Here is a 22716-nt window from a genome sequence, read left to right as displayed (position 1 = left end):
CAAAAATCTGGACAGCTGAACTAAGGAGACAAAGAACATCACTTGCAGACAAGGAGTTGGGCTGGAGGAGAGCTGGAAAGGGTGCTGCTCTTTTTCTCAGTCACATTGCTCATTGGATTACAGCCTCTGCAAATCAAGCTGTCTTAACTGAGCAGTTGCCTGAAGTTAAGTAGTATGAAGTGGAAATAAGGATATATAAAACCATTAGCATCAGTCTTTGGTCAGAATTTACTACAAAAAAACCCCAAACCAAACCAAACCACAACAACAACAACAAAAAAACCCAGCACCAAGAACAACAACAACATCAACAAAACAAAAAACAACAACAAAAAAAATCAGTTTTACTGAAATTTGATGTGGAGTTATTCCATGCTCTCTAGACGATTTTGTACCTCCACTTGACCCCAAACATGCATGAGACCATGGCTGCCTCCTTTTTATTGTGGGCTCCCACTCTACATTTGTAAAAAGGTGTCCACATTTGTTAACTTTACAGACCCAGAGAGGTGTCTTGGAAGGACATCTTAAATTTTATGTCTCTTCCCACCACCAAGCCCATTGTTCTTAAGATACTGTAAATCTTAAGAGAGAAGGTCACATACCAGCACTGAGGGAGCAGTCCAATATTCTGGCATGTAGATTTAGTTCAAGAGACAGTGCAATATTCTGGCATGTAGATTATTTTCAGTCAGTTTAGTCTAAAACAAATCTGGTCTCTTCCTATTCATTTTCTAGATTTATACCACAATTCTTGAGCTGGAGATGACAGAAGATAAAAAAATTAAATGGCTCTTACTGACCATATTTGCTAGCTAGCTTACTACAGTGCAGGGCAAGGAAGAAGTCTCCTTTTCCAGGACCTGAGATGAAAAGCTTTTTCCACCCAGAGTAAGATTCAGACGTAATTCAAATATCTCAGTCAAAATTCTGGGAAAGGGATTTTTAGTTCCCTTCAAGTCATGAGCTTTTAAGGTTTTCTTATATGAAAATTTCCCAAGCACATCCATTTCAGCTTCAAATACATTTTACAGTATACTCTGAATATTTTGGTGCCAGTCTGAAACCATATCTCTATCACAAATGCAGAAATCAGAAGTTATTTTGGTATGTCCTTTGATCCTATGAATTTGATCTGAGCCCCCCTCACAGAACAGAGATCCACAGGGTGGTCATTTCCGTTTAATACAAAGGGAAAAGAAAAATCATTGTCCGCTTTTAAAAGGCATTCTACTAGAGTGGGGCAGGGGAATGTGGGTGCCTCCAGCATCCTGGAGGCCCAGTCTTTGAATAATATCTTTAAATCAACCTTTAGATGCATCCCAGCCTCAAATCTCACCCTCTATTAATAACATCCCTTAACTATTGGTGGGAAATTAGCAATCATAAATAATGAATATTTTCTGAATATAAAGCAGTGTAATAGAAGAGGGAATGAGTATTACCTCCTGCAAGAATGGCCTCTTGCCTGGTGGTTGGGGAATACATGCATTTAAGTTTCTTCAGACTTTATTCAGAAAGATGGTTTGAAAAGGAAAAACATCTGCCTATATTACACACCTGCACTTGTTTGGTAGTGTAACCATCTCGATATTGCCAGCTTCTTCCTAGTGTAGTAGAAAGAATATTTGAGCATTTCAAATACTTATTTAATCAAACAACTTATAAATAGTTTATGGAAGATACGAATTGGATGCTAAACAATATTTAGGAAGATATTTAGAAATGAATTATATGCAAATGGAAAACATGGTAAAAAGTAGTCCTTACTATAGATTCATGAAAATATTCTATATAGGATATACTTTTTTGACCTGTACCCATTTTCCTGTGCTACTAAAAGCCAGATTGCTGAAGTTTGGCACAGAATTTTCATTATTGTCCTGAGGGGTTATTTTAGAGTGCTAGATGGCACTGGAAAATGTTTCCTGATCCCCAGCTGAAATATCTTCCTGCTCTGTTTTTTTCCCCCACTGGTTATCTAGTGTGGACCAGTGAAGCCACAGGGAGACACAAGGACTGCTGGCAGTTGACATCAGCTGAAGTAGAAACCCACATTCCCTTAATACATCTTCAGTTTTACCTCTTTAATGAACTCTTTCTCAGACACTTCAGATTTTTTTATACTTTCCTGAAGCTGCAGGATTCATACTTTACTGTTGCACAATTTTAGCTCTTTATAAAGTTTGTTCCATCATTTTTGTAATGCTTTCTCATAGGCACAGTGGTGTCAGATTTTTTTTTTCTTACTATTACCAACATATTTAGACAGCTTTAAAGAAAAAGAAGAGACCTGCAATGGTTTATATGATGCAGAAGTGCTGCTCTGCTGCAGAGTGTTCTACAGGAATGGTGCAACATGGTATGTAGTGTTTTGTATGGAATTATGTATCAACAGATAGTACAGATGATAAAAAGTCTGAAGTTGGTCACTAGGTGATCTCTGGTTTAACCAAGACCAGTGTTAATGAACAAAGATTTTTTTTTTTGAGAGAGAGATTCTCCACCCCAAAGGAACAAATATCGTGGTGATTTTGGTGATTAGAAAGCTATTTGCTCCTTTCTTTGTCACATTTGAGTTTAGGATTTGCCTGCAAGTTGTGGATACTGTATTAAAGAATATGGTATCATTAGCTTTCTCTTTCCTCAGTGTCATGTCCTTGTCAATTTTAAAGCTATTTGGTTTAATTTAAAATGGTGTTTCACTGCGGTACTTACTGCATGGATCAAGTATGTTTTTTGGGAATGCTTTTAGAGAATTAGGGTTTGACAAGGTGCAGTGATGTTTATATAAGCATAAAATTTATTCTTTTGGAAGATAATGGATAGACAGATCCCTGAGGCTATTGTCTTTATACCATTGGTTATCTCTGTCACTAGAGATGAACTTGGCTGGCTGTCATAAAAAGATTCACTTCCATAATAGGCAGAGAAATGTGATTGCTTTTGTAGAATTCCACACCATAAGCTCAGGGCTCAGTGTATTTTATTACAGTTGCAGTTGACTGATGGAGATTAAACCTCATGCTAATCACTATAAATGTAAAACCTTCTGTCTCAGATGGTGTTTACTACAAAGATTATTGATGTAATTTATTCACAGAAATAATACGATTTTTTTTAGTTGTTTAGAAGCCATTTTAAAATCTAACAAACTAATACATTACTTCTGACCATCTATAATATTTATGGTGCATGTCCAGTCATACAAGATACACTGCTTCTGAATCTGAACAGCAAAGAATAAATATCTTCCAAGTTGACATTTAAACTCTTTAAAGAATTGACTTTGTGAAGTAATTTTTGTCAGTGATTCTTCAAATATTTTGATCCTTATCCTGTGTCTTGCTAATGAGATGAATATTCAAGCCAAAAAGAATAATAACACAAAGATTGTTATTCTGGAGACTCATAAGGAGTAAGACATAATGTGTGTTTTACATTTAGTTCTGAATTTTGCACAGTAATAATATTTAGCCTTGTTAATAGTGTGGTCTTTGGTCTCATGTTTTGGGAGGATCTAGCACAGGATTAGACAGAATATAAACCAAGTCCACCCATGCTTTCTTTTCTCATTAGAGAAAGTAAGAGCAGCGCATTTGATCTCACTTAAACATTTTCATTAAAGTACTCTGGACGAAATTTGACAATGTTTCTTCTCTGAAATTAACAGTGAAAATCTCAGAGGCCCCTCTGGTCCCAGAATTTCCATCCCAGCTCTCCTCACCCCAGCACTCATTAATTGGTTTGGGCATATACAACACTACATTGTCCCCCTTTGGTCTCAGTGAGCCATGGACATGCTGGTCAGTGGCTGTGACCTGGGCACCTGCTGCCACCACTGCAGGCAGTGTTTGCCAGAGCCTGTGCAAGTGGGAGTGAGCTACAAAGGACCAGCTCCAAGTTGCTGGAGATTTAGGGATTAGTCTTTCCTGAAGGTGATACGTGGGCCCAGAAAAGCTGCTGTCATGCATATGAGTGTTTCCAAGGGGTATTTTTATTTTATTAAGACTGTCACAGCTGGAAAACTGTGTAGTAGTAGGCTAAAATGATGCTTCAAAAGGTTTTTTTGTCTCCTTTATTGACAGTGGAAAATGCAACGTATCTCTTGTATATATGTGTGCTGTGATCTTTAATGAAATCTTCACTGGGAGAAACCTGCAAAATGATTTTGAGGTCTTGTCTAGGTAATCAAACGTTTCTATTATACTGCCATTATTGTATTACTAGATGGTATATGTGGTACTAAAAAAATGAGGTATTTTCATAATATAAAAGCTATTAGAATGTTCAACTTCAATCACTGTTAGCCTTTTATAATATCTACATTGGCAGAACCTTAGTTTGCTTGTAATGCTTGGAAGTTTATTACTTATTCATCAGCATCTTAAATTAGACAGCCTCAGCATCTCAGCTCTCTCTAGCAGGGCATGTTGATTAGTGTTTCTAGAAAGATTTGGCATAAGTTAGGTTGATGCTGGCAGAGAGAGGTGGGTAGCATATGTAGTGCATTATCACTATATGTTTTCTGTGTTGACAGGAACAGAAGGAAGCTGACATAACACATCTTGATAAGTAACACTGCTATTACCACTGTCATTTTTATCCCCAGCTACACAAAACATTGGACTCTGATTTGATGTTAAAATAACATTGGCATGTATTGACATATATATCATATTGGTTTTGTCATGACATTCCTTGGCAGGAGTAAGATTATTATCTAGTTCTTCAGTTTACTTGTTAGTGTTGCCCTTAATATCTCCTTCAGAAGACAGTAGTTATTTTTGTGCCTTTTTTCACCTCTAGCAACAAAGATAGCACTTACTGGTTTGGATATGAAATGCTTATAGGTAACATTTTTGTATGAAGGGCTGTCATACAATTAATTTCATTGCCAGCAATTCAAGTAGTGAACATATTCGAGGTAATTCAAAGATATTTTTTTTTACAAAATACAAATCCATTTTTGTGATTTCCATCAAAATTAGATGTCTGGAACAACATACTTTTTCTGTTAAAAATGGAATTTTGCTATTACTTATGTAATGATTGATACATCTTTAAGATGTGCCAGTCATTTGATTACAATTTAAACCTGATTAGTGGTTGCTGACTTCTGAATGTGAATGACTGGTATCAAAATACCAGGCTGATCTAGTGGAGGTAGTCTGGCAAACAACATGCTGCAAATTGCATAACCCTCCAAAGTACAGGAATTTTAGGGTGATATAACTGGCTTGGACTCTGAATGGTGGGAACCTGAGCTGTGAGACCTTTACTTGCACAAATTTGTGATGACTTAGCGCTCTAGATCTCATTGGAGTTGATTTCGCCATAGACTTTTATTTTCACCATGTAGGTACTATGGAAGAGTATAGAAAATGTGGGGTTTTGTCTAGGGCTCAGCAGTGCACATTTGGACAAAAAAGATCTTTTGTGAGAACTGAGAGGTGTTGGCTGGAACCTGTGAGTCATGAGAGGTGGGGCCACAATAGTTCTTAGTCCTGTGTTGCCTTTGCAACATCTGCAGGTTCTGTGCAGTGTTTTGTCCATGCACACAGGCACATCCCCTCTAAAGCTTGGAGGGCCATGTTTAAAGGAAAGGAGGCACCACCATGCTGTGACCGTCTGGATGGGAGCCACTTTGGTGTGGAGGATGAGTCATTTGGTTAGCACAGAGCTGTGCTCTGCTTATTAAATTAGGTGACGTGTTACACAATTAGCCCGTATTTGCGTGGCTGGTGACCCAGACTGGCTCAGGTCCTCCGAGCTCTGGAGCTTAAGGAGGGATAATTTGGATCTATCGGTAGCAATCACCCAAGAAAGTTACAACCCTAGAGTCATGAAGCTGCATCGGGGAGCTTTCAGGAAAATCCAACTTTAGAAGAGCCCAAGCCTCAGCCCTTGGAAGCGGTAAGGATCTGACATGGAGCCATGGGGGAGCAGCTCGCCTTGCTCGGCATTCTCAGCTGTGTCTCTTTCCAAATTTAGGCTGCTGAACTAGATATCAGTTTCTTACGAGAATGAGACTATAAAAACTGCCGTGCTGGATCAGCCAGAGTCCCAGCTTGTGCAGTGTCCTGTCTCAGGCTGTGTCTGAGAGCTGACACCTAGAGAACCGTGTGAGAAAGGGGCCAGCATTATGAGCTGAACTAACATCTCTCCGTTTGCGAGGCAATTACAATCCTTCATCATTAGGCCCAGAGTATGTCAGTGAGTTTCTCCTAATGAAAGTCTTTCATTTTGTTTAACTAATTGAATATTCACTGGGCCAGAGCGGGGGACCTAAATTGTCCTTTCCATTCCCATGTCCTGATCAACAGCTAATCCTTAGTTGCTTCTGCATTACCTTAAATATTAATTATTTACATGGATTTTTTTTGGTGGAATTTCTATGTATTTGTTAAATGAATCCCTCTTTGTTACCTTATACCAACTTAGTATTTTTTTTTCCTTAATATTCTTATTATGGGCATTTTTCTTCTCCCCAATGATTCAATTTTCCTCAGAAAATTTCAAGAAGCTTTAAATGGTTCCCTGCATTCTGAACACAATTTAATTGATTGAAAATTTCTTAGACTTAATGTCAAAACCTAACAGCAAACCAATTCTTGGTGACTTTTTTGTGCACTCTCCTTTGCTGCTACAGGAGTAAATTATATTCTTTGCATATTCTTCGAAGATATCATGCCTCTTTTTTATTTTCTTTTAGATTTCATTTTTCAGTAATTATATTGTAATTTTATAATATGAATAATAATGAAAAAGTTTTTTGCATTGAACTAGATCTCATTAGGCTCTCAGAAGTTGTGTTTGATAATTTAATGAGTGCATTTTAACAATTCCTGGAAAAATATGTGGTCAGTCTGAACAGAGAAGAAATATGAAGCTTTACCAGAGGGTTTATCTTACTGATCAGTTGCAATGATGGATGCAGTGTATAAGAATTCTTTCACAGAATATGCTTTCTAAGTGTGTATTTGTGTACCAGGTGTTTTAAAGTGGTGACAAACAGGAAAGAAAAAAAAAAGAAACAAAAAAAAAAGAAGATAAATATCTTAGAAGTGATGTAGAATTCAATATTGCTGACTAAGAAACTCTGCAAAAGATTTTTTCATGATGTTTCAGGCTTGTTTTACCAGGTATGAAAGGCCACATGACTGCGAATGCTTGACTAACACATTCAAATGAGTTATCATCCCCTGTTAGCAGAGGCATGTTCTCATGCTACCCAGGGAAGAAGTAATGGTAAACTATTTAAATAAATCCATTTACACCACAGTAATTTGTTTTATTTTGCAGTTGTGGATGTCCAGCAGTCCCGAGATGATTGGTTCACTGTAGGTACCTCCACTGACCAATAATAATGTTTAAAAATAGTCTTGAAATCAGGTGCACATGCTCCAAGAGAGATAAACTGAGTTTGGGTGAGAAAACAACTTCTGAAGTGTGCTGCATGGGTAATTAGGGTTGAAGCAAGCTGACAATTTAGAATTTGGACTTCTGAAGTGATATACCATAATTCTTATGGAACTGTTCCTTTCATTAGTCTTCATGGAATGAAGTGTATTTTTAAGTAGTAAGTACAAAAATATGAAAAGCCTATTTTATTTTTAATTTGATGCAGTCTCAAAAGCATCATAAAATCTTGCTCAAGTCTAAATTTTTTCATTAAAAAAATCCATTAAAAACTCTTTTCATGTGAGCAAGGCCTAGTGTATTGTAATACAATACACTTGTAAAACAAGTATATAGTCTGCTGACCTAGCTATTTGCAAAAGCAAATCTCAAATTCTTGACACTTCACCTCCACCCACATAACATTCTCCTGTCTTTCATTTTACGAACACACACACGCACAAAGACGTGCACTTTCTACAGAAACCATGCCAAAGACTCTTAATCCTGAATGCTCTATTGAATGTTTGAGGTTCTAGTAAATCGGAGGGAAAATGCAATGACTAAGAAATAGTTTGTGTCCTGTAGCAGACAAGGCGTTCTTAAGCAGACCTGATTTTGGTTTTGTAGCACAAATCACTCTCTATAAAGCCTTTTTGCTGTTGAATTTTGCCAAGAACAGCTGTAGGTCCATACAGCCTTAAATCTTGTGTTTATTTAGCATTAGTAAGGAGCCAAACAAAAATATCTGCCAATTGCTTCAAATCTGTGACTATGTGCATTTTTCATATGCATTGTTTTGGAAGAAGAATAAAGGCATCTGACAGACCAGATGTGCAGATCCTTCACCTGCAAACTTCTGGCTTGTTTGTAACCATCAGGTGCTGCAGTGGCTTTTGGCTCCTTGCAGGCAAAAGGCAGGTTCCAGTGAGTGCTGCAGAACAAAACCTGTCACCTCACAGTTACCAAAAACTCCTTTCTTGGTCCTCAAATCCTTCTTCCAAGGCCTTGGTGTCAGGATTTTTTGAGTCAAATAGTTCCCCTTCTCTGGAAGGTTGTAACACCAGTCTAACATTCAAAAACTCTGTCTTAACAAATCTGACTAGAAAAAGACTTTATCAGAAGGAAGGTTTCAACCTTTGGCAGTCTGTTTTCTGATGCTAATGGTGGAAAACCTCTTTCAAAGCTTCTGCTGAAAAACGCGTCTGAGAAAGAGACAGCTGAAAACAGCCTGGTAGCTGGGTCATTCTTCAGCACTGTAGGAAATGTGGGTTGAGTTTCCTTCCCGTCATTCAAAGAGAGACATATTCAAAAGCAGTTCTGTCTCTCCATTCTGGTGCTTCCACTAATCATTCCCTCCTTGATTCAAGGCACCATCCAGATCAAATGAATAAAGCCAAATATGTTCTGTTATAAGATTTTGTTCAAGCAAACTAACTTTTTTAATGTGGAAGGAAATACTTAAATGAAAAATTCCTGGTCCACTGCAGAACTGCAAAGGAAATGGGATTTCCTATGTACAATGGCAATATAAAGTCTGTTGAGGCAACATAAAACAAAACAGTCTTCCAAGATGCAACAGAACAGCCAGCATCTGACTTCTACTGAAATTAAAGGCAACCTTTTAAATTAATGGAATTTCATAATCTACTAGTATATTTGGTGATTTTCTAAAAGAATCTTTCTTGGAAAGCAGAGAAAAAGCAATTTCTTGGTACAAAAAGTTATTTCCAAAAATACCTAATTAATTTCCTTAATTTTAAAATTCTTTTCTCCATGACAATTTCTATCTAGTTAACAAACAAGACCTGATAGGCAGGGCACATGCAAAGTCAGAGACTGGAGCTGTGAGACAAATATTGCATGAGGGAACAACGTTTTGGGAGAGCACATATCACTGATTACACTTAGTTTAAGTCAGAGAATGGGTGTTTTATCATCACTTTTTTCCTCAAGAAAAGGCTGTAGTCAATAGGAACATAGTCTAAAACTATGAAAAAGAATTTGACATAAATAGTACAGCAGTGCCTTTTTAATAAAAGCTGAGTTAAGAATATTTTAAAATAATCCAAAGAATTAGTGAAAAGTGTCCATAATTAAAATTTTATTGGATTGCCAATACATTGCTGTTAGGATGGTCTTGATATATGACCTAGAGTTTCAGGGGTTTTAATTTTATTTTTTAATTTGAGACTAGATATGCTTCTGTGTTATGTAAACTAATTAAGCTGTTCAGAAGACATTGATTATGAACCTTTCACAGATTGCATGGTGCCTTGTGCAGGCAGATAGGGGAGCTTTATTAAAAATGCTTGTCATTTCTTAATATTGTTCACAGGACATATAATCTCTGGGATAAAGAATACTTGCAAGAGTCATTTGCTGATGAAAAACAAGGACTTTTATTAAGTCCAAATCTGTTTATTATCTGTAAATCTTCTAACTTGTCAAAACATTGGATGAAAAAGTAATGCATGAGTTATAGGGTCTTTTCTCTTGAATTTAAATGAAGGATATATATTTGATGTCTGGTTTAATGATTCCTGCTCTTGAAAATTAAAACTATGACTGATATCTCAAACTAACAAACTGATAACTTAAATGCTTTCATTTTTATTAAACTTTATATTAACCTCCTACTTTGCTTAATTTGAATTTCAATCTTCATCCAAGATATGTTTCTTCCCTTTTGAAAGCTAAGGCCAAGTTCAGAAACTCAGAATCATACTCCTTTTCACTCAATTCTCAGGTAAAATCTCACTTATTTCAAGTAACTTTAAGAAAAAATGGTCCAAAATTATTAAAAAAAAAAAAAATAAAATTACCATTTCTTCTGCAGTCTTGCAGGCCTCTCCTCAATCCAGGCATTTTAGAGCACTGCAGTAAGCAAGTTATGTTTTCCCTGAATCTGTCAGCTCTGTTTTTAGGCGACTGCAGATTCATCTCCCACTAAGGCAAAAGGAGCAAAGGTCTCTTTGAATGGCTACAAAATTTTGGACTCTAAAACTTAGAGTTTGAAGAAGAAGGCATGTGTCTTTAGCTAATAGAAAACATAGCACAAGAGAACCTTGACTTACCAATGCTCCTAACATCATCAAAATGCTAAATGTCCTTTACAGGAGGAGAGACAGAATCCATCCCATGTAATGTACGTCAGGAATGTCACTTAATGCACAACTTGAGGGTATTGACTTCTCCCTGGTGATGAGGGTGATTTAAGAATCTGTATGAAATATACTGGAATTACTGCCAGGGTCAACCTTGATTGTACTGAGTTTTTTTTGGGGTATTATAGGAAATACAGGCTTTGAACTACTTAAGAGTGATAAAAATATTTATAAAATCTCTTATATTTTAGTTCTCTCAGTAAATTGATTCTATTGCTTCTTTAATATAAAGAATGAATCTAAAGCTATGATTATTACATTTATGCCTTCCTCCAATTTCCTAGAATGAAGATATAACATGACAGTACAAATATATAGGAATTAAATACTGAATTGACATTGTTTCTTACTACGTGCAAAAATTTTTTCCATTGCATTGTCACTTGTATTCTAATATTGGGAACTTCTGAAGAAAGTATCAGAAGACAGCATGTAGATTTTTGTTCAATTAGGTCTCTCCCCCCCACCCCCCTTTTTGTAATCCTTTGCTACAAACTAACTACAAGTAGCAGAGGATCATCTATGGAAAGAGTGTTATATACACATTTTCAACTGATACTCCAAAGTATTCTTTATAACACTGACAGGTTTTTGCTTAAATTTGGAAGACTCTTCCTTAGAAGCCTGACATGAGTAGCATATTTGGTCATGAAGTATTTTCTCACTACCCAGATTTGTTGGCTAAAGAAATTATGCTTGTTCTTGGTGCAAAATGTACAGTCTGCTGTTCTCCTACGGTTCTTCTATTCTTTCTCCTACACTCTAAAATATCTTAGGAATGGTACATGACTGTATTTAGTGAATTATTATGCCAAAGTGGACTAACAGTAACATTTTTTTTTAAATGAGACAAAGTCAAGTTTGCATATATAACATGTAAAATTATTTAATAAGTTAAAATAAAGTTATTTGATTAGAACAAGTTTAGCTATTTTTCCCAACAGATAAAGTCATATGAAAATGACCCTAGCACTGTTAAACATGCAGTGTTCTTGATACCTGGGAAAGCTCAAGTTGAATGTTTAAAGACAGCTGCTTCTTAATGATTAGCGCAGAGAAGAAAACAAGATTCTAAGTTTATTATTGTGTCCTCCTGTAAACGTGCAGAAGAAGCCAACAGCCATTCAGCTTTATCCTATTGTTTGCTAGTAGCTGAGTGCCAGAATAATTACTCTTTGTAGCCAGCATTCTTCTGGGCCCACACAGACCTACTCAGAAAATAGCTCATTAAAAGGACCTCTGAAAATCCTTGCTGAGAAAGGGGAAAATATGACCTCTTCTTCAGTTTTATCACAGATATTTTTGCTGCTTTTTTAATGTTCATTTTTTTTTTTACCTTCCAATTGTGCTCTACATACTACAGGCAGCAGTCTGCAGAAGGAGGCATCTGAATTACCAGCCCTCTGAGTTTTATTAATAGGGGACAGGTAAGAATACTTGTAGATGAGCTTGTATTGATTATTCAGTAAATGCCTGGCACAGATGACTGTAGAGAGTGCAGCTTCTGATGGGAACCCTGTTGCTGATAATACAAGATGAAATAATCTACTTCTTAGAGATTAAGATATTAACTGCCTTCCTTTATGTGTGCTTTGTTTAAAGGCTGAAAATTTAGCAGCTGATATTTCCAAACTACTCTGTGTATCCCTAATGTGTCATCAATGAGAACTCTGTTCTCTTCTTTATGGAAAGGAGCTGAGCAATATGGGCTAACTGGTATTACAAGACTGCTTTCTGCTGGAATGAGTAGAACAAGAATGGTGGCAGATTAACTAGAAGCCCTCAGTCTGGTCATATATGAGTAGATAAAGACTCAGGTTGTAATTTGCCTGTGTTGAAATCTATGACAACATTGTTTTTCTTTTTTCAAAATACCCTTTTCTGATGGATAAAATGGATTGTTAAATCCAGAGGCCAGATAGCTTTTTGAATCTTGAAAAACGTATTTGAGAGTATGTTGTGATCATTTAGTGAGATAACTCCAAAATATGAAAGATGTGCCACTATCTGTCATTGGCATGTGTGTGGCAGCTGTATGGCCTTTTGAAAATTTAACACAACTCTTTGTTAATAGTCTTTGGATCCCTGCTCCAAGAATATAGTTCCTCAGCAGTACCAGTGCCCAGGCACAAGTTGTAGCAGTTTGGGAAAGGAGATATATATTGAAAATGTGATTCTTATTTTAAAATAATAGTAATAGCAGAGTCCAAACACAGGAAAGAACTTTACAAAATCTGTGCTGATAGAACCAAATCACATTTGGTTTACTTTCCTCCTGACAGATCCACTACTTTTAAATGAAAATTTATTTTCCAATTAAACAAACTTCTCCAAAATATTTTAATTCTCAAAATCTCTTACTTTTTACAGTTTTAAAAAATAAAAATATTTTAATTAACAAAACTGAAAAAGCCATCAAAAACTTAAAAATACTTTTAACAAGTTTTGTTTAGCTGAGAACAGACAACAGTAATAAAGGAGGAAAATTAGAGGAAAAGGAAACTTTTAGGAAATCAGAAAATCAAAATAAGGAGGCAGCTGTCAGTGGAGATATGCATGTAGTAGCTGCCGGTCATGTTATGAGCATATTACTGAATTTTGGTGTTTTAATGAGAGCAGGTGGAGCTGGTTGTTTGTATCAGGGGCAGGTGGTAATGCCAGGATCTGCTAACCTGGAGTGTGGGAATGGGCACAATAAGTCTTTCAGAGGTAGCTGCAGTCTCTGAGGGGAGGGGTGTTGGAAACTGTCTTGTATCCTCTCCTGGAAAGAATCTTCTTTGCTGAAAGTGCTGGCAGTGAGAATGAATTTGAACCTGAAGCTGTAGCCCTTTGGGTTTGAGGACAATTTTTCTTGGAGTGAATGCTACAATTAGCAGGTGACCAGGGTACAAAGGGCCATGGTTGTTCATTTCTTCCTGTTAGACTTGGATGACTGGGGTGTTCACACTGTGTTGAAGTGTTTTGGATAGAGTTATACCTGGGGAAACACAGAAAAAATGCTGTTGTGAAACAAATGATGTTGTGTTTGCCAAAATCGCCAAAAGCACTCTTGCTAACAGCAGGCTTGCCCAGAAGCATTGAGAGCCCTGACATCCAGCATTTGCTCATTAGGGTCCATGAGGGATTTCACACACAACTGTTAATCTGGAGAAGTTTGAAGTGTAACTCATCTGCTAAAGTGAGGCTGTACTAGTCCTCCTTCTGTTGCATCTAAGCAAACCAGCACAACAGTACTTCAAAACTTTTTTTTTTTTCAAATCAACAGTTTTTTCAAAACTGCTTTGCACAGGTGGGAAATGCTCGGTCTCATCTGCTGCATCCAAATCGCTACCAAACCTCAAGGGTGGTGAGACAAGATACCTTGTGCAATTTATGCAAGCTAACGAAACATGTATCGAAATGAAAAAAGTTGTAGTTACTCTAATTGAAAAACTAGCAGCCTAATCGCAGAGTTATGATGCTGTTAATTCCCTTTTCCCTGACAGGAACAAGTTGAAGGAAGCATTTATCAAAAACAGCATTTTAATGAACCCTTTTGCTATTCAAGATATTATCATTAAGAGAATGAGGCTGTTGTTATTAAAGCAGATAATTTTTCACAGGGTGTGTTTGGTTACTTAAGCTGCTTTCTCAAACCCTCATGCACTAACACATGCCCAGCTGTCAGGACAGCCCTTTGTGCAGAAGGAGAAGGCTTTACTACTGTGCCTTTGGCTTCTAAGAGAATGACCTGTGTATGTGTAATCCTGCAGTCTTTGTCTGTGTGCGTACAGCAGATACAGCCATCTTGGGTGGGGTTCACCTTGCTCATTGCTGATTCCAGTGTGCCTTGGTGATCTTGGGCTGACACTTGGTATTCTGAATTTATCATTTATTTTGTATTCGACTGGACCACTAATCCCCTGAGTTTATCCATTTGGGAAAGACTTTTGTGCACTACCTCTCACACCCTCTCTTCAATCTTTTTCTCCTAGCACCTCCTCATTGTACTGTTCACCCAAATGCACACAAACTCTCACATACATGGGACTTATATTATGATGTAGTCGAGGTACATACTTCCACGTAAAGTACAAATGGTATTGGAGCTCATTCCCAATGATAACACAGTTGAAAGCAACCTAGACAACTTTCTTGTTTCTACCACTTTTATTTTCTATGCATTATTATGGAAGCTGCCAGAATCTCTAGTTGTTTGCAGGAAGGTGGATGATGTTGATGGTGGGGCTTACCTTGTGCTTTAGGCCCACGTGAAGCTACTTTAATGTCTTTGTTAACAGTCTACTTGTTCCTCCTTCATTGGCCAGCAAATCCTATATCTAAATTTGATGGTATTTGATGTTTTATGTATGCCAGATACTGGTTCTTTGTTTCCTCTGTTATTCTTAATACACAAGGTTTCATTCCTGTAGTGAATAACATTATTAAATGATTTGTGCTTGTAACCCTAGGGCTCCTATTCCACATTTGCATTTTCAAGGCTTCTGCTATTATCTTGTCCTTGTACTTTTGGAAGCATCTTTTAAAATCCCTTGTTTTCTTCAACAGTCTTCAAGCTATGATAGCCTGACATGTAGTATTAGCACATATGTATCCTTCTTCTGGAGTCACTCTGTGGTTAATCCATCGTAAAAAATTAATCGTCTGCTAGGAGATTATCTCAATTGGTTAAAGCATATGCAAAGAATGCCAAGGTTGTGAGTTCAATCCCTGGCAACTCACGTAGGAGTTGGACTCATTGATCCTTATGGGTCCCTTCCAACTCAGACTATTCTGTCATTCTATCAATAAGAGGGTGTAGTTTTCAACACATGCAGGGATATGTGCAGGCACAGCTGTGATGCTGGACACCATCTGCTCCCATAATGTATTGCTTTCAACAATATCCCTGGTGTGTTACCAAACTTGCTTTGCAATGTGTTTTTGAAAGGAGAACAGGGGAGATGCTCACCTATGCTGGCAGCACCTCTGGGCTTGGTTCTCCTCTGGTGCCACAGGCAAGACTGGCAGTGTGTCTTGGTTTGGAAAGACAGGTGTTTACCAGGGAAAGAGAAGCTTCCCTTGGAATGGAGAAAGTAAACCTCCTCCCTCCAAATTATTATAATTTTGCAATTAGGGACTTTCAGGCAAAGATATGGGAATAGAAATAACAGTTCTTTACTAGGAATATTAAACATACAAACATAGTAATACAAAAAAACCCCAAGCAAACAAACAAACAAACAAAATTCCTAGAAACCCTGACAGGGTCAGAATATGACCTGACACCCTGTTCATCAGGGCGTTGGAAGCAGTCCAAATAAATCCTCCTGGAGTAACAATGGTGGTTCTGTTGGAGTAGAGATGATCCTGTAGAAAGGGTTCAGTCTTCCTCTGGAATTCGGTGGAAAACCAGAATACCTGTTTTTGAGTTTCAGTTTTTACCTAGGTAGGAATGGTTGGCTCACCTCGCTGAGTGGAGCCTCTCACACTGGGATGATGTAATGTGCCATGTCATTGGTGAGCCTTATTGGCCCATTAACAGAAGATATCCCCCTGGAGAGAGGATGGGTGGTGGCAGAGATAAGGAACATTTCCCCACCTGGTTTTAACAGCTGGCCCATTAACAGAAGGCAGCCGTCACCTCCTCCCCAGAGTTATGAGGAATGGGTTATACAAGAGATAAAGAAAACACCTCCTCAACCGGTTTCAACAGATGGAAAATAGAATACACATTCTTGGTTACATATTGCAACCCGAGACACAATGCTCAGTGTGTGGTGGTGGAACCTCACCACGTGTGAGCCTCAGCTCTGTGGGGAGGGAGCTGCTCTGGCTGGAATCCCTCTGGCCCTCAACCCCTCAGATCTTCTGTGACACCAAAAGGCAAATGCCTGGTGTGTGATACTATAAAATTGAAGTTCCTTGCTAGCATCATCCCACAAGACTGATGTCTTGCCTCTGACAGATGTAAGTAGGGATTTATTTATCCTCCCAGTGCTTGATTTGAAAACTACGCCCTCTTACTGATAGGCACCACTTTTGGGAAAAGACAGTGAGAGGAATAATGTCATATAGATTAAGGAGAATGTGCTTCAAGGTTGCTGTGAGGGTAACAGCAGCATTTTGGGACTCTCTTACAGAGCTGAAGTTGCAAGAAACTGTTACAGGAAAAAGAATAAATTCTAAGTTTCAATTTCTCACTGAGTAGTCAAGACGGAATTGTTCAAAAATGGACTGGAAAATTGGGGTCTGTTTTGCCTCACTGCTATACTAATGAGACTAACCAGGGCTCAGCCTTTTTTGTTGGGCAGAGGTATCATGACATTGCATAAGCATATATTATGTCTATCAATTTTTAAATGTGTCTGTTAATGTGCTAGTAGGGGTGTTCTACATATGAAGTCCTATGTCCTTGTAAGGACTCCAGTTTCAAGGCAGATATTTTTCTTTATCTACAGACACTGGATTTGATCTGAAGTCTCACATTTCCCAAGGAGTCTTCTGACCATGAGCAATATAAAAATATTTGATAAGCAGTCCATGTGCATGTTAGACAACACTACTTTTTTGTTTTGTTTTGATTAAAAAAAAAAAAATTGCAATCAGCCTTCAAACTTTTTCAGTCTACTTTTGTCAGTCCTTGACTGCCTCTATGGAAGGCAAAATGGCAAGTGTGGCCACATTGGTGCAAAATCAACAACATTATTTCAGCTTAATTTCAGGCTGATCCACATAGCAAAGTGAACACAGGACAGCCAGAAGGACGTGGTGATTACCTGCTGAGGGAGAAGCTAGGGGCAGTCTGGGTATGGGACTGCCTAGCTGTGGTTTTCTGCGTGGGTGATGGACTAGAGCAGCTTGGGGTGTTACAACACAGTGTCTTAATTTGGGAGATGTTTCTTTTTAGGAAATTTTAGAGACTGGAAGCAAATAAGGGATTTAAGGGTGTCAGTGATACTATAAATATGATTTAAAGACCCAGGTCATCTTTGGGTCTAATATTTTATGACCATTTAGTCACACTGCATTTAATTAAGTCAAGTAAGCGTAACAGGCAAGGTATTTTACTTGATCTTAGAAAAAGAAGGAAATTAAACATTATTTTTACTTACTTTCCATCAAACTTAGCTGCATATGTGTAGAGCAGTATCAAAGAGCCATTACAGTTGTATAAAGTCTGCTGGGCTGAAGAGCTAATTAAAATGAGTTTGAAAAAAAACACCTAATCTGAATGAGCTCTTGAACTTTGAATAATAGATTAAAATTTTTTGCTATTATTCGTTTGCTCTTTCTAGTGATTTACACACATCACACATTCATTTTCAAAAGATACTTGCCTGCATCTGAGTGTGTGTTGATGTAATGAAAGAAGCACAAATGATTTGCTGAAGGTGATAAAATGGGCCCATCATAAAGCTTGGAGAAGCTTCTGGACCACAGCTGTCCTTGGGAACTTTGGCAAAAACTTCATTTTGACTGTGATTTCATTCTGGACTTTTGGAATCGGTTTAGCTTTTTCCTCTGAAGTTTCACAGAGAGAAGGTTGGTGTTCAGATGATCATCTGCTGCTGTTTGTAAAAGGTTTTAGAAAAGCCAGAGTTCATATTACACAATAAACAGCTAATCCATATTAGGTTACTGTGATGACTGTAATGAGTCCGGATATGAAGATAGGCTGAAGATTCTTACATCTCATTAACTGATAATTCCATCTGACTAGATTTTTTTTTCTCTCCCGAGGAGACAATGTCTCTTTGTGGTTTGACTTTAGCCTGAACATGGAAAAGGAATTTAAGGAGAGATTACAGGACTCGGGCTGTGTTTTTGGATGGCCCCTCTCCCTGGCTGGGTGAATGCTGTGAGCTGTGCTCTCTCTGACTGTCAGAGCTATATTTATCACCCAGGAATTGTGAGCATGTGGATTTGTGCTCTGACCAAAACAGTGCTTCAGTCAACATGTTTCTATTTCATGACGTACACACTTATTATTTTGCTATTATTTACTCATAATTTCCTTTTCTGTCCTTTAAACAAACAAATATCTTCAAAGGAGGAAGTAGATGTTTCAAGAATAAAGTTTTCTCAGGGTGTTGTATTATTAATGGAATGACTTACATTAGCAAATCAGCGAAAGAAGTGGTAACGTGAACCAGCATATTGAATTTCACTTTAGCAATCTGTATTCCAGAAGGAAGTCCTGAGAAGCAATCATTGACAATGGAACCTCAATTTAAATGACGAAATAAGCAGTATGCTGAATGCATATAGAGCATATGAGAGATTAAATGGAAGTGTTCGTTTGTGTTCATAAGGTAATCAAGACAATAAAGATGGGCTCTACAAGTAAGGACTACAGAAGCTCTGGTAATAAATACAGTAATTAATATAATTTAAGTTACTATCCCCAGGGCAGCTGTAAATTGATGGCATTAATTATAATTATAATACAACAAACCTGTTTGTAAATTGATGACATAGGAGCTCATGGAAGTAATCTAGAATTAATTTTTTGTTTCAAAGCTTTTTGGCAATATATTATGCAACTGCCAACAGCCACCAATGGATATTCAAAGGTTATTTGTATTAAACCCTATAATTTGTATTCTTCAAAGAACTAATTAATGCAAAGGCTGCATTATAAACAGTTATTATAAACAATCAGTTATTATAAACAATCAGTTATTTCATGTGCATAAAATTGATTATATAATATAAACCGGTATTCCATAGTATTGAATTCAATAGATGTTGAAACGTGGCGGAAAGAACTCTACAACCAATAATAGTTGTTAGAGTGGTATGTATTTATTGACCTCGAGATGCGTGGGGAATAATTTCACCAAAGACACGCATCCCCACCAGGGAACTTACCCCCCTTATTATTCCCTGAGGTCTTACATATGCATGACCTTCCATGGGTCCCCCTTCCTACATATTCATTCCCTGACCCTGCCTGTCCTTGCTTGGTGTGGTAGTTACTCCACACCCTTCTGGGCGTGCTCAGTCCTTAGTGGTGGTGGTCTCCAGGCCAGGGTGGTGGTCTTCTGTCGTTCACCTCTTCACCTTTATCTCTCTCATGTGTGCTTTGGCCCTCTTGGCACGTTTTCAAGGGAACATATCATCTTAGAGTCTGTGTTCTTTTCTTTTTCTGCACTTTTAGTTCTCATTCTGCTGTTTAGGCTAGTACTTTTTCTGATTATGCCAAAGGTTTCCCATACTTGTGGTGCTTAAAAATATGCAAAAGAGTAACAGGCACAGCATTCGGTGTTCACTAAATGCCATCTCATAAATTCTAAAATACTACTTGGAATATATTCTAATGTACAGTATATGTTCTTTAATCTACTATAAAGGATCAGCTGGGATTTTTCAAATCTATGTCTCAGATGTCACATTTGGTATTTTTTTGGTATTTTTCTGTCACTACAACTATTGATTCAAGTGAATTCCAGCAGCAGGGAATGTATGGTATTGAATTACCTCTGCTGTTACTACTGATTATGGAGGAAAGATGATGAGAAGTTTCATGTATTTTTAATATATCTTTGAATTTCGAATTTTAAGCTTTTTTTTTTTTTTAATTGTTTACCTCTACATTTCAGAATGTATATCAATAGATATAATGAAGTACTGGAAGTCCATTTCTTTTCAGTTCTTCATGGTTAGAAATATCATTGAGAGAGAGATGGTAAATTAGATGAGTATATGAAAAATAGTGAAAAAATCTTTTTTCTACCTTAAGAAAGGAAGTAGTATGTAACAGTTCCTTCTGCTTCACATTGTTCATTTAAAATATAAATTTTAAATGTCAAAGTATTTTTACTTATTGCTTAAAAAATCTATAAAATGAAAATAAGCACATGAAAAATTTAAAGCAAGAAATATTTCTCTTTTGTTTTCCACCAGCATTGACTGGCTAGTCATGTGATATTTGCTTCTCTAGGTTTCTGGCAAGCAGCTTAGATTACGTGACCAGTTTTACCAGCTGGAAGATCCTGTTTCTCAATTGCTGTGACTGAAACTAAGAGGAGCACAGTTATGTCCCTGTTAGTGCAGCTTCTAGCAACTTAAAACTGTCTGAAATGCACTAATTTTATTTGCTTCTGTATGCTTTTTAAACTCTAAGAAAATAATATACACTAGGGGAATATAAATAATGCCATGATTTAATGGCATCTCCCACCTGAAAAAAAAAATCTTGTTTGTCCATTTTAATGTATTTTCCAATCATAGTTTTAGCTTGCAAGCAGTTTTGGTGATTATTTCTGCAATGTTTTTAGGCAAAATACGGAAAGGTTTTCTCTATGTGTTCTGTAATTTTTCCACCAAAGCAATAAAATTGGAAGTGCGGGGTAAGACACATACAAAATTAGGTGATGTCAAGATATCTCTATTACTATGCAACAGCCTGGAGTCTCTAGTCTGATTTCTTGTTTGTATTTTCTCATTACAAGTATGCAGATAAAATAGTGGGAGTTTAGCAATGTTGCCACATTATATTGGAAATTGCCATAAATCTGTTTGGGCTTGCTATTTGCACACTCTTCCTTTTTCTTTTATAAGAAATATTTTTCTCTCTGACTCAAGAATGTCCAGTGATAGAGAACAGCTGCTGTGAAGTGTCAAAACAGAATCATGACTAGAGGGTGAGGTAGAGGGGGAAAAGATTTTTAAAGACAACCAAGGTAGCCACTTCCAGCTGCACTTCCCAATTAGAGAGAGAAGATGAAAGCAAAACGACAGGTCTTCAGGAAAGCAAAGGCCATCTCTAGCTAATTTTAGCATAGACCCAGGTACTGTGTGAGACTGCAGTGAATTGTGTCAGCTGTACAGAAATCACTAATGCTACAGGCATTAGTGATTACTTGCAGGTAATCCTGCACCTTGAAGGCACTTTTGGGTGCAGCAGGAGCTCAGCTGGGGGCTGTGTCCCTGGCTGGGTTGTAGGGACTGGCAGCTGCTTGCTGGAGAGCACGTCCTTGAGGACTGATGGTACTCTGCTGTCTTTTATCAGGTGCAAGGACTATGTGTTTAATATGCTGGCTAATAATATTTTAAAATGGTATTTTTCTTTTATGAAAAGGAATGATCAGACTCAAGTACCTTGGCTCCTGAGAGAAGGACAGAGATGTTGAGTCTCCTTCACATTAAATAACGAACTGAACTCCTGGCATGGTGCAACATTTAGTTGTTACTTTTTTGCTGTTGATTCAGGCCATGCGTTATTTTAGTGCTTGGTTGCTTGTCTGAAATGGAGGGGGAAGTAAAAGTAGGAGAGCACCTTGTACCTGCACACCTGGATGTGTCTGAGAGAGGACAGTTCTTCCAAAATGTAGAGGAAAGAGCAGTTGACAGCATTTCTACAAATAACCTACCTCTGTTTTGCCCAAGCACTCCAGGAGGCAGCTGTTACTAGAACTAACAAATGTTTGCCTAGAGATTTTTAAAACTGGAAATCTATTTCCATCATTTTAATGTTCCAGCCACAAGATGATCAAGTAATGTAAACCATAATTCCACTCTGTTCCATAATTGCTATTTACTTATGGATGCAGATTACAAAGAAGCATAATGAGAATCACAGCTCTTCAATTTGTTTCACTTTAAACAAGCAAGCAAGCAAGCAAGAAAAAAAAAAAAAAAGAAGCTGAAGAAATAATCCTGTTTTCCTGAATGATTCAATACAGTTCAAGCCTCTGCAAATTAGGATTAATTGAAAAGACAATTAAGAGTCATAAGGTTTACATCAGATGATATAACAAAGGAAAATCAATGTACTCCATAATTTTGGATCAGAATAAAGAATTTTTTTACATTGAAAAGTAGTGGGAAAGCCACCATGTCAGGTTCAGTGGTTTGGGGTGTGGTTCCTTCTATTTACCTTGTGAAGGCATATGCAGTTCCTCTTTCTGATAGCTGGCAAAGCAACTGAGCGTTTTGTGATGATATGGACTTCTTTTCCATGTTCCAACTCCTGTGGAGGGGATTCAAGTGATAAAATTGAACATTTAGTTGAAATTGTCTTTGTTTAGTCTCTTTTGTCTTTGGTTCATTCAGGCCCTATATACACAGACCTACTCAGGTAGGGCAACACAGGGAGGGAGAAATAAGCAGACAGACAAGCAATTAGTTGATGTATGTAGTTGGAAAGCCCAAAGAAAATGGA

The 22716-nt window shown here is 37.4% G+C and overlaps 1 protein-coding gene across 6 annotated transcripts in view; it reads left to right on the top strand.

The window, feature by feature from the left end:
- The window catches only part of MLIP (muscular LMNA interacting protein), a 105796-nt gene that overhangs the window by 22262 nt on the left and 60818 nt on the right, over positions 1 to 22716 (top strand). The gene's annotated exons all lie outside the window — the stretch shown is intronic.

Source organism: Zosterops lateralis (assembly GCF_965231275.1).
Source record: "Zosterops lateralis genome assembly, chromosome: 3".
Classification (NCBI taxonomy): Eukaryota; Metazoa; Chordata; class Aves; order Passeriformes; family Zosteropidae; genus Zosterops; species Zosterops lateralis.
Note: the sequence above shows the minus strand (reverse complement) of the source record. Positions and strands in the feature narration are given on the sequence as shown.